At 45.8% G+C, this 12,881-nt stretch overlaps 1 protein-coding gene across 1 annotated transcript in view; it reads left to right on the top strand.

The window, feature by feature from the left end:
- LOC139389777 (adhesion G-protein coupled receptor V1-like) overlaps positions 1 to 12,881 on the top strand; it is a 190,389-nt gene that overhangs the window by 104,611 nt on the left and 72,897 nt on the right. The gene's annotated exons all lie outside the window — the stretch shown is intronic.

Genomic DNA, 12,881 nt, shown 5'->3' with positions numbered 1-12,881 from the left:
ATTGTGCACAGAGCCGCCACAACCTTGCGGGCTAAGCCGTTATCCCTGACAACAAAACAATCCTCCAGCGCCCTTTCCCATAAAAACCATGGCTGCCGTTAACCGTTAGAGCGGTGAAAGAGAAATGTGGCCGGTGGGGGGCTACCACGGAGGAGTATCTCAGCTCCTTCGGACCTTTGAGTGGGAGTGGGAATTTTCCACTGATCCCCAGTGCCTGACAGAAAAACACAGAGCCCCTACTAAACCTGTCTCTCCATGAGGCTAAATACCCCGGGCACACTGATTTTATTGCTAAGTGGAGCCCCTGAACCTAAAAGGTTTGGGATGGAAAATTCCGTTCTGTCTTTTTCAGATACTGTACTGTACGTTGAGACCCAGGTAGGTAGGTAGGTAGGTAGGTATGTGTAGGGGATGTGTGTGTCCTGTTGGGCTGTTCAGTCTTTATGGTCAAGTCCTGGTTGAAGGCTTGGTAGGTTTGTGTGCCCGTCATAGCTGAAGGTCCACTTGATTGTGTCCATGGTCTGGGCTTCTTTATTTTTGGGGGGTAACTGTACGCATATTCTGTTCAATTCATTGTATTTGCAAACCCATACAAACAAAGTCAAAATGTTAATGTCTCAAGCAACCAAAAGAAGGCTAAGTCCTGGGTTTGCCACTGGTAAATTGCTGAGCCGAATTGTTTCCCTAAGGTGTGAAAACAGAAAAAAGACAGGTCAATGGGACATCCATCTTCCCAGAACTAGCAGTCCCCTTCTTTGACACTGTGCGGTGACACAGTTGAAGGGTTCATTGAGGGGTTCACACTCAGCACCACGGTTCTGTTTAGCCAGTTTTATGCTGACAGGTGTATAAAATCAAGCAAACAGCCAATCTCCATAGACAAACATTGGAAGTAGAATGGCTTTACTGAAGAGCTCAGTGACTTTCACTGTGTGTGTGTGTGTGTGTGTGTGTGTGTGTGTGTGTGTGTGTGTGTGTGTGTGTGTGTGTGTGTGTGTGTGTGTGTGTGTGTGTGTGTGTGTGTGTGTGTGTGTGTGTGTGTGTGTGTGTGTGTGTGTGTGTGTGTGTGTGTGTGTGTGTGTGTGTGTGTGTGTGTGTGGATGCCACCTTTACAACAAGTCAGTATGTCAAATGTCTGCCCTACTAGAGCTGCCCTGGTTAACTGTAAGTGCTGTTATTGTGGAAACGTCTAGGAGCAACAATGGCTCAGCCGCAAATTGGTATGCCGCACAAGCTCACAGGACGGGACCGATGAGTGCTGAAGCACTCAAGAAAATCGCCATTGCAGCACTCCCTACCGAGTTCCAAACTGCCTCTGGAAGCAACATCAGGGCAATAACTGTTCGTCGGGAGCTTCATGAAGTGGGTTTCCATGGCCGAGCAGCCTCACACAAGCCTAAGGTCACCATGCGCAATGCCAAGTGTCGGCTGGAGTGGTGCCAATCTCGCCTCCATTGGACTCTGCAGCAATGGGAACGCGTTCGCTGGAGTTATGAATCACGCTTCACTATCTGGCAGTCCGACCGACAAATCTGGGTTTGGCGGATGCCAGGAAAACGCTACCTGCCCTAATATATAGTGCCAACTGTAAAGTTTGGTGGAGGAGGAATAATGGTCTGGGGCTGTTTTTCATGGTTCGGGCTAGGCCCCTTAGTTCCAGTGAAGGGAAATCTTAACGCTACAGCATACAATGACATTCTAGACGATTCTATGCTTCCCACTTTGTGGCAACAGTTTGGGGAAGGCCCTGGCATGCACAGAGCCCTGACCTCAAACCCATTGAGCATCTTTGGGATGAATTGGAACGCCGACTGCAAACCAGGCCTAATCGCTCAGCATCATTGCCCGACCTCACTAATTTGTTTCACACTTTTTTGGTTACTACAGTATGTGACTCCATGTTTGTTATTTCATAGTTTTGATGTCTTCACTATTATTCTACAATGTAGAAAATGGTAAAAATAAAGAAAAACCCTTGAATGAGTAGGTGTGTCCAAACGTTTGACTGGTACTGTACCTACATGTATACGTACATACTGTGCACATCCTATGCGGCTGGCAGATGGCTAGGCTCAGGGGCCAGGGTTGAGGGTTCATCCTCTTTACGGTGTTCTCTGAGGTGCCAGCTGATGCTCCAGACTGTGGTATCAGGCCGAGCCAGAGGAGTATCTCTCTCTGTGTAATTACTCACTGACACAACCCTCTGCGCCAGGGAAATTAAAAGTGCCTCCGTGATTGATTCTCACTACTCCAGCAGTGGCAAGCACATTCCTCCACCTTTTTATTCTCCCGCCCCCTTACCCTCTCTCTTTCAATATCTCACCCCGCTTTCTCATCCCCCCCCTCCCCTCTTTCATTGTCACTAAGATGTGTGCAGTCTGTTCTGGAGGCCCGATTTGCATGACTTTCATTTAGAGTTGTGAGTCTGGGAGTAAGTCTAGATAATGCCTCTCCTGCTGAGGCACAAGCACTTTTTGACCAAAAGTCTCTCGCTCTCCTTTTCGCTCTCTCCCTCTTTTTCGCTCTGTCTGCTTTGAGGTCATTCTTTGGGGTGTTTTGCGTTTGGGTCATGATGACTACCTAGGAGATGACATCTGACGGTGTTCTATCTGTCAAACAGATGAGGGTTTAGCTGGAGCACGTCAATCCTCTTTTTGTGGGGGATTGTTGAGCCCACGGCCTCCAATTCAGCGAGGCCAATTTTTCGAATCCGGAATCTCATTTCCGACACAAATGGCATTGGGATGAGGAGGGAACAAGGTTGTCTCTGATGGTGACATCATTCTCATCAGCAAACCATCAGCTTTCCCCTGCTGCCGCTATCTGTCCGATATCTTCACAGCACTCATTTTTACACCTTAACAGCCGAGCTCTGGGAATTTTGTAAAGATCAAATCACAATTTAAAGTCGCAACACACTTTACAGAAAGAAAAAAAGATCAGATAAGCTAGAACAGCATGAACTGTGTTCTGTAGTGTAGCGCCAAGTAAAACGCTTGCATAGTGAAAAAAGAGAATGTAGCCATGAAGCATTAATGCCCTTAACCAACTGATCTGGAGAGATATGTTAGATTGATTGATTTATTATTCAGTGTTCAAGGATTAACAGTTTATTGTCCCAGGCTGCGCACCGTAGCAAAGGAGGTATATTAAGTAATACGGTGGGGTCGCATTGTCCCATGTGTTCCTTTTGGCCATATAATCAGGTCTGGTCACTCTTTCAATCTGGTTGGCTCAGGCAGGGGGTCAACTGGGGTGCACCAACCAACTGACCTGGGGGACGTGGGGAGGCTGTTCATAGGGTGCAGAGAGAGGACAGTCAGTGGTGTGGACATCAGACCCCCCCTGAGGGTGAGGAGTGATCTGTCTACTCCAGGGAGAGAGGGGTGACCTGGCCTGTCTCTGTGATTCACTGGTGCTCTGTCCGCCTGGGTGGTGGCAGACACGCAACGCCACACTCTGAAAAGCCCTCCCCGCAGCAAGACAACAGAAGATTGTGTGGAGTGGAAATGTACCCGGTGCTGCAGCTCACCTGGCCGCGTGTGTGTCAACCACGTTAGGGCTCTTCATACGAGCGGCAATAACGCACATTTGCCCTGGGCAATCAGAGAGGGGCTGCCATAAAGGACTTTAAGGAGTAAGGGCAGCGCTGGAGCTGTGTGTGTGTGTGTGTGTGTGTGTGTGTGTGTGTGTGTGTGTGTGTGTGTGTGTGTGTGTGTGTGTGTGTGTGTGTGTGTGTGTGTGTGTGTGTGTGTGTGTGTGTGTGTGTGTCATCCTGTCAGTATGTGTGAGCTACGGGCATGCAACCACACTGGAGGCTGAAGAAATTCGACTTGGCCCCTAAGACCCTCACAAACCTCTACAGATGCACCATTGAGAGCATCCTGTCAGGCTGTATCACAGCCCGGTACGGCAATTGCACCGTCCGCAACTGCAGGGCTCACCAGAGGGTGGTGCGGTCAGCCCAATGCATCACCAGTGGCACACTGCCTGCCCTCCAGGAAATCTACAGTACCCGGTGTCACAGGAAGGCAAAGAAGATCATCAAGGACCTCAGCCACCCGAGCCATGGCCTGCTCACCCCGCTACCATCTACATCTGCATCCAAGCTGGGACCGAGAGATAGCCTGCTACCACCCAGTACTCTACTCTTAGAGACTGCTGCCCTATGTAAATAGTAATTGAACAGTGGTCACTTTAATAATGTTTACATACTGTTTTACCCACTTTAAATGTATACAATATACTGTATTCTAGTCGTGGCTCATCCTATATTACTACTGCTGTACAAACTTGTTCTATTCAAATAGTCTATACTGTCTTTATGCACAATTTGATATATACATGAAAACTATGAAATAACACGTGTGGAATCTTGTAGTAACCAAGAAAGGGTTAAACAAATCAAAATATATTTGAGATTCTTCAAAGTAGTTACCCTTTGCTTTGGGTTACTACATGATTCCATATGTGTTATTTCATAGTTTTGATGTCTTCACCATTATTCTACAATGTAGAAAATAGTTTTAAAAAAGAAAGAAAAATCCTTGAATGAGTGGGCGTGTCCAAACCTTTGACCTTCCCTTTTTCCACATTTTGTTACGTTTACATCCTTATTCTGAAATGGATTAAATAAAATAAAAAAATCTATCTACACACAGTACCCCACAATGACAGAGCGAAAACAGGTTTTTAGAAATGTTTGCAAATGTTTTAAACTTAAAGAACAGAAATACCTTATTTATATTAGTATTCATAAACTTTACAATGAGACTCGAAATTGAGCTCAAGTGCATCCTGTTTCCATTGATCATCCTTGAGATGTTTCTACAACTTGATTGGAGTCCACCTGTGCTAAATTCAATTGATTGGACATGATTTGGAAAGGCACACACCTTTCTATATATGGTCCCGCATTTGACAGTGCATGTCAGAGCGAAAACCAAGCCATGAGGTTGAAGGAATTGTCTGTAGAGCTCAGATTGTGTCGGCACAGATCTAGGGAAGAGTACCAAAAGATTTCTGCAGCATTGAAGGTCCCCAAGAACACAGTGGCCTCCATCATTCTTAAATGGAAGAAGTTTAGAACCACCACGACTCTTCCTAGAGCAGGCCGCCCGACCAAACTGAGCAATCGGGGGAGAAGGGCATTGGTCATGGAGGTGAGCAAGAACCCAATGGTCACTCTGACAGAGCTCCAGAGTTCCTTAGTGGGGATGGGAGAAACTTCCAGAAGGACAACCATCTCTGCAGCACTCCACCAATCAGGCCTTTATGGTAGAGTGGCCTGACGAAAGCCACTCCTCAGTAAAAGGCACATGACAGCCCGCTTGGAGTTTGCCAAAAGGCACTTAAAGGACTATCAGACCATGAGAAACAAGATTCTCTGGTCTGATGAAACCAAGATTGAACTTTTTTTTTTTTAATGCCAAGTGTCACTTCTGGAGGAAACCTGGCACCATCCCCTCGGTGAAGCATGTTGGTGGTAGCATCATGCTGTGGGGATGTTTTTCAGCAACAGGGATTGGGAGACTAGTTAGGATCAAGGGAACGATGAACGGAGCAAAGTGCAGAGAGATCCTTGATGAAAACCTACTCCAGAGAACCCAGGACCTTAGAGTACTGGGACTAAGGTTCACCTTCCAACAGGACAACGACCCTAAGCAGACAGCCAAGACAATGCAGGAGTGGCTTCAGGACAAGTCCCTGAATGTCCTTGACTTGAACTTGATCAAACATCTCTGGAGAGACCTGACAGAGCTTGAGAGGATCTGCAGAGTTGAATGGGAGAAACTCCACATATACAGGTCTGCCAAACTTGTAGCGTCATACCCAACAAAACTCGAGGCTGTGATCGCTGCCTAAGGTGCTTCTACAAAGTACTGAGTAAAGGGTCTGAATACTTGTGTAAATGGGATATTACAGATTATTATTTTTTATACATTTGCTAAATATTTTTTTTATTTAAAATGTTTGCTTTGTTAATTTGGGGTTATTGTGTGTAGATTAATGGGGGGGGGCTATTTTAATCAATTTTTTAAAAATAAGGCTGTAATGTAACAAAATGTGGAAAACATCAAGGGATCCGAATGCTTTCCGAATGCGCTGTATCAATATTTATAATCTTGTCTTTGATATTGCTAATTTTTATATTTCTTAGTTTCTTTATTTTTCTGGATTGTGTGTAGTGTTTTTTTGCTAGGTGTTACTGCACTGTTGGAGCTAACACAAGCATTTCGCTGCACCTGTGATAACATCTGCAAATCTGTGTACGCGACCAATAAACGCTGATTTGATACACACACACACACTGATGCACATGCAGAAACGTATTTGCCCAAACAAAAACATGAGCAACCATTCAAATGTGTGTAAACACAAACATACAATCAACCAAAATTTGACGTCCAACTCATAAGTCACCCACCGACACAAACACACTTCCTCCCAAACATTCACATCAGCATTTTTCCTGTATTTCCTTTTAACCTCTCACAACCGCTGGCAGTTTGTCATCGAATTCATATGGTTCTCTCGTGTCTTAAATGGCTGTTTTGTCTTACACCTGAACAACAACAAAAACGATCACCTCAGAGAGAGGTCTCTATCTTGGCTTATATGTGCATGTTTATCCAGACAGTCGAGCGGTTAGGGCAACTTGATGTATCCGAGCTTACATAACTCCTCTCTGTGGTGAATTTGCAACTCACAGTTTCTCATTTATCAACCCGAGGCTAGCATATCAGCCCTGTCGCGTTCTGGTCCGGCTCAGAGCATGTGAAACGTACAACCTTTCTCTCTCTCTCTAGACGAAATTGAAAATATTATCGGTCCCAAACTAATGGGATTTGTAGGTAGAAGTGTTCTTACTGCAATTCTTCTCGCTGGTTGCGTTTGTAGAGGCACACGTTACATAACCGGATATGCAATCGAAGTTCACCTTCTGACCCACAGAATCAAACGTGTATTTTTTTAACCTGATGTAACAGATAATAACTATGGTGGATTGTGTTCCTCAGCAGTGATATGTGGTGCGTTATGTATGTATGGGACAGGCCTGTTTCCATAGTCCCTTGCTGAGATGTCGAGGACATCACTATTGTGCGAGTGGGGATGGTGGGTCTTCGGGAGTATTATATATGTGGCATTGTAGGCATGTTCTTTATCTCAGGGCCTGACAACCTGGCCCCTGTGTGTGTGTGTGTGTGTGTGTGTGTGTTTGGTTTTGCTATCCTTGTGTGTAACAGAAGTCCTCACAAGGATAGTAAAACAAGGAAAAATTTGCACAAGTGGGGACATTTCGCCAGTCCCCACAAGGAAAAATAGTATTTTAGGTTCAGGGTTATTGTTAGGATTTGGACTTTGGCGTTAAAGGTTACGGTTTGGGGTTGGGGGAAAATAGAATTTTGAATCGGAATCAATTGCTTGACCCCCACAAGGATAGTAAAACAAACATTTCTGTCTTCCACTGTGACTTTCTGGAAGTATCTTGCTCTCAGTTCACACACACTCTGATGTTTATCCCAACGGTCAGGAGGTGTTTAGGTGACCGTAGTTGTGAGTAATACAGGATATCCTGTCGTTCTGGGACAGGGTCCAGCAGTGTGCACTCCGCTCCGCTCGCCTCTGCTGCTCAGAGGAACTCAGAGAGAGAGAGAGAAAAAAAATGGGGGGGGCTCAGAGCTAAGGGATTTGAGATAAAATCACTCTCTGCACTCAGGGCGGACAAGGTAGTTGCTTAACAGCAGGACCTGACCCTGTTTACTTTGTTAGAACAACTTAAGGAAAACATTGTGCTCATAGCAGTGGCACATAGGGTCTGCTTCTCGTTAGGCAGGTCACAGTAAAACAATAAGGCGTGTGACGTGTGGCTGACGTCAGAATGCCTCCTCACAAGGCCTGTGTTATTGTCAGAGGCCCGTCTGGAGGGGGGTGGGGTGTGTGAAAGTCAGGAGAGGAAGAGATGCTGGCACTCACTCCACTCCACTCCTCGATTCCCCCCGAAAAGTCCCTTTCTGATCTGAGTGCCATGGGTTTTCAGTAGGACCTTGACAGATTTTCTCCTTGAAAACAATTTTATTTGGAGTTGCTCCCACTTGATAGTAGACATGAAATGATGATGGTAGTGTGCTCAGTGCTACTCCATACTATTCAGTGGAGGGAGGCTCTTCACCTTTTGGCTAATCCTAGCCTAATGACGCCATGCCATGGTGTAATGCAACCGAGGCCTCAGCCAGCAGGACAGGAAGGGATTCGATGGAGATGAGGAGGGCCCCTAGAGGGGGTCACATTACGCCCCACTGGAAGGTTACTGTCTCCTTCTCTCTTAATCCATCTCTTTCTCTCTTACTCAACATACTCCTTTCCTACCCCCATCAGAGATACCTCTTCTCCATGACATCTCTCTCTCCCTCAGGGCAGGGTCTGATTTGTCATTATGAGTGTGTTTCCAACTCCCCCCCCCCCCCCCCCCCCGTTTTAGACTATGCCCCTTTGCCCCAGCAGACGAGTTCATTCTCAGATTTATTTATTTTTTCACCAACGGGGGGGGGGGCTTGCCAACTGATTGTGACCCCAAAAACAGAAGCACAGGTGGCCTTGAACTTTCCCCCTCTTTCCAGAAAAAGCTTTGCAAACAGAGGCAGGAGGCCGGCCTTTCTCCCGGATCTGACTCAGTTCTGCGGCCACGTGGACTGACTGCACCACCATGAGTGTGAAAAGGTGTAAATGAAGCCTTTTCCAATTCAATCTCCTGTCTTACTCCTTATTATTTAATTGTAGTGACAACACATTTTTTTGTATCACTCTTCAGCCCCTCCCCCCTCCATCTCTCTCTGGTGTCGTCGGGGGGTGACTGGGGGGACGGATGGCTCTGGTTGGCTCTGCTCTCTCCATCAGTCAGTCTGTGCTGTATCTTCTGGGCTGAGCAGGGCCATCAGTGCCCTAGAGTTATGGATCCGTCCTGAACCTCTCCTCAGTTCCCAGCCACCCACAGCGCTGAGCACATTAGACAAGGGAAATGGCACCGCTGCTGATAAACTCAGTTTACTGAGCCAATTGCAGCAACCCTCCCTAGCTCTATATCAGGGGTGTTCATTGTTGGTCCTGGAGGAACAAAACACTTCTGTTTTTTCATCCTCTCTTAATCAGGGACTGATTCAGACCTGGGAAACCAGGTGAGTGCAATTAACGACCAGGTAGAAACAAAAACCAGAAGTGTTATGGCCCTCCAGGACTGGAATTGAGCATCCCTGCTCTAGACGAACTGCACAAACCCTACTTACCCAAACCCGATAACGCTGTACACTTCTTATCACTGCGGGACCTCCCCCCACGTCTAATACCCTATTATGCATAGAGGAACATCCCGTAGTTTAAACTGCGCAACCTTCATAACTAAAGGCCCCCCCAAAAAAATCTTGAAAGATCATATGCGTTCTGAGTTGGGCAACTACAAACAACTTCTCTATATTGCCAAACATTAGACACACAAGAATAAGTAACAGAGGAAGAGACGAGGTGAAAGTAACATCTCAATACTTCTTGTACTAAACTGTATTCTCCCTGCCACAAACTATACCTCGGCTGGTCTAGTTCTACTTCCACCATAGGTGCTGGCAGTGGCGTGTGTTCATGGACGCCAGGGGAAACCAGGCTTCACTAGAAAATGTACCAAGAAAGTAAGAAAACATATACAGAATAATGTTTCGCTGTGTTTCATGAATTTCCTTCAATTCGCAAGAGGCTAAATATATCTCACCGGAGATAAGGCATGCAAGCAAACGAAACAATGCCCCTCGGTCTCTGTATGTTTATCCGGATTCTGTCTGGTCAAAAACCGTTTGACGATGTTGTCGCCCATAGCGTTCAACGCAAGGAAAGCCAGCGAGCATTTGGCCTCCCTTGGTCATTTAAAAAAAAAAATAATAATAATAGCCAATCAGCCTTGAGCTAAACTGCGTGAGCACAGCTGTGAATTTATTTATTTAATTTCACCTTTATTTAACCAGGTAGGCAAGTTGAGAACAAGTTCTCATTTACAATTGCTACCTGGCCAAGATAAAGCAAAGCAGTTCGAATGGTCCTGGCGCACCCAAAAGAGTGTCAAGGGAAGCCCGTTTAGATTTGGCTTCATACCATTGACAGAAAAAAAATGCATTTTTTGGAGTTCAACAAGTTTGAGTTAAACTGTTTACTGGAATTCCCAATGGGTACCCTTATCTGCTATACATACATTGAATCATTGTATAAGGGCACAGGGCGAGACCCAGATGCAGACACGGGAGGCAGATGATTTGAGTCTTTGATATTTATTATAATAAGGGGCAGGCAAGAGAATGGTCGTGGACAGGCAAAAGATCATAACAAAGTCAGAGTCCAGGAGGTACAGGGTGGCAGGCAGGCTCGAGGTCAGGGCAGGCAAGGTTCAAAACCGGGAGGACGAGCAAAAACAGAGAAAAGGAAAAGCAGGAGCACGGAATAACAGTCTGGTTGACTTGACAAAACAAGACAAACAGGGACTAATGAGGAAAACAGGTGACACCTGGAGGTGGGTGGAGACAATCACAAAGACAGGTGAAACAGATCAGGGCGTGACACATTGTCTCACATTCGACCACACTCGGTACAGCCAGAAGAGGACTGGCCACCCCTCAGAGCCTAGTTCCTCTCTAGTTTCCCGCCTTTCTAGGGAGTTTTTCCTAGCCACCAAGCTTCTACATCTGCATTGCTTGCTGTTTGGGGTTTTAGGCTGGGTTTCTGTATAAGAACTTTGTGACATCTACTGATGTAAAAAGGGCTTTATAAAAATATTTGATTGATTGATATACACAAAGTGTACAAACGATTAGGAACACCTGCTCTTTCCATGACAGACTGAGCAGGTGAAGCCTTGAGAGAATTGTAACCTGCATTGTGCATGTGTACCATTCAGAGCGTGAATGAGCAAGACAAAATATTTAAGTGCCTTTGAACTGGGTATAGTAGTAGGTGCCAGGCGCACCGGTTTGTGTGTCAAGAAATGCACCTTCGGTGGGTTTTTCACACTCAACCGTTTCCCGTGTCTTTCAAGAATGGTCCATCCAGCCAACTTGACACAACTGTCAGAAGCATTGGAGTCAACATGGGCCAGCATCCCTGTGGAACGCTTTCGACACCTTGTAGAGTCCATGCCCCGACGAATTGAGGCTGTTCTGAGGGCAAGATTGGGTGCAACTCAATATTAGGAGAATGTTCCTAATATTTTGTACACTCAGTGTACATTGACATTGTAATCTAAAAAAGGACTTCATAATGAGATAAGACATCAGTGCATTAACACGTATCTACGTACAACATGTTTGGTTGGACAGCAAATTAACTTTAAAGCCATTTTTCTCTTTGTTTTTATAAGCTGTTTGTGTTGCAGTTGAATAAACAGGGCAGGGTCTGATTTGTCATTATGAGTGTGTTTCCAACTCTCCCCTGGTTTAGACTATGCCCCTCTGGCCCAGCAGACGAGATCCCTCTCTGATTTTTCATTTCACCAACGAGATAGGCTTGCCTAATGATGCTGACCCCAAAAACAGAAGGGCCGGTTGGTTGCCTTGAACTGCCCCCCCCCCTTCCAGAAAAAGCTCTGCAAACAGAGGCGGGAGGCCCTTTCTCTCACATAGTGCGGCCACGTGGACTGTGATTCTTTGTTTTACCAACGAGGGAGGTTTGCCCAATGAGGGTGACCCCAAAAACAGAGCTGCTTGCGGCCTTGAACTTTCCCTCTCTTTCCAGAAAAAGCTCTGCAAACAGAGGCTATTTGGAATGACTTGACCACCATGGATTAGCAGCACTGATTGTGGCTCTTCCCCACGGAACTAACCACATTATAACTACATTATTACAGCGTTCACAGGTGGAATCTGACTGTAAAATGCGCCAAAGGTGAGAGACAGTTTTGAGGTCAAGAGAGTTCAGTACTATAGATGTCTGATGTTATCTGATCACATCGGCCAGAAAACCGCTACAGATTTCCTTTACAGTCATTTCTTTCAACATTTTTAAGCATTACTTCCAACAGTGGCCATGACAGCTGGTGGCTTTGCTCAGCTTTTCCCAGCAGCCTTATCTATCGTCAAATTCATGGTAGCCTGCAATCCCACATCTATAAGACCTTTCTACCTGTGCTGTAGATTTGCAGGTTTGTGTTTTATAAAGTCAGACTTGTATTATGCTGCTGCTGTTATGTACACAGTCATATGGTTTTAGGCTTCTACTTCTGAACAATGTTGTTGGTCTAAGCGTTTATTTATTAATTGTCAACTCATTGCCTGATAAACATGAGAGGACCCTTGAACTGTCTGACTGAGTGCTCGTTCTGGTCCACTGCTCTATTTTTGGAAGCCAGGTTCTGTTTGCGGCCCTAAATCTGTTTCAGCCTGAACTTTGGAAGGTGAGACGGGCAAACTCACGGTCAACCTACTGGTTTGGCTTGCTTGATACATTATATATACAAAAGTATCTGGACACCCCTTCAAATGAGTGGATTTGTCTATTTAGGCCACACCCATTGCTGACACGTATATAAAATTGAGCACACCGCCATGCAATCTCCATAGACAAACATTGGCAGTAGAATGGCCTTCTTGAAGACCTCAGTGACCTTTAACGTAGCACCGTCATATAGGATGCCACCTTTCCAACAAGTCACTTCGTCAAATGTCTGCCCTGCTACAGTAGAGCTGCTCCGGTCAACTGTAAGTGCTGTTATTGTGAAGTGGAAACATCTAGGAGCAACATGATCTTCATGAAATGGGTTTCCATGGCCGAACAACCACACACACGCCACCATGCGCTTGTGTTGGCTGGAGTGGTGTAAAGCTCGCCACCATTGGACTCTGGACCAGTGG

The sequence above is a fragment of the Oncorhynchus clarkii genome, chromosome 30 (assembly GCF_045791955.1).
Source record: "Oncorhynchus clarkii lewisi isolate Uvic-CL-2024 chromosome 30, UVic_Ocla_1.0, whole genome shotgun sequence".
Taxonomy (NCBI): Eukaryota; Metazoa; Chordata; class Actinopteri; order Salmoniformes; family Salmonidae; genus Oncorhynchus; species Oncorhynchus clarkii.
Note: the sequence above shows the minus strand (reverse complement) of the source record. Positions and strands in the feature narration are given on the sequence as shown.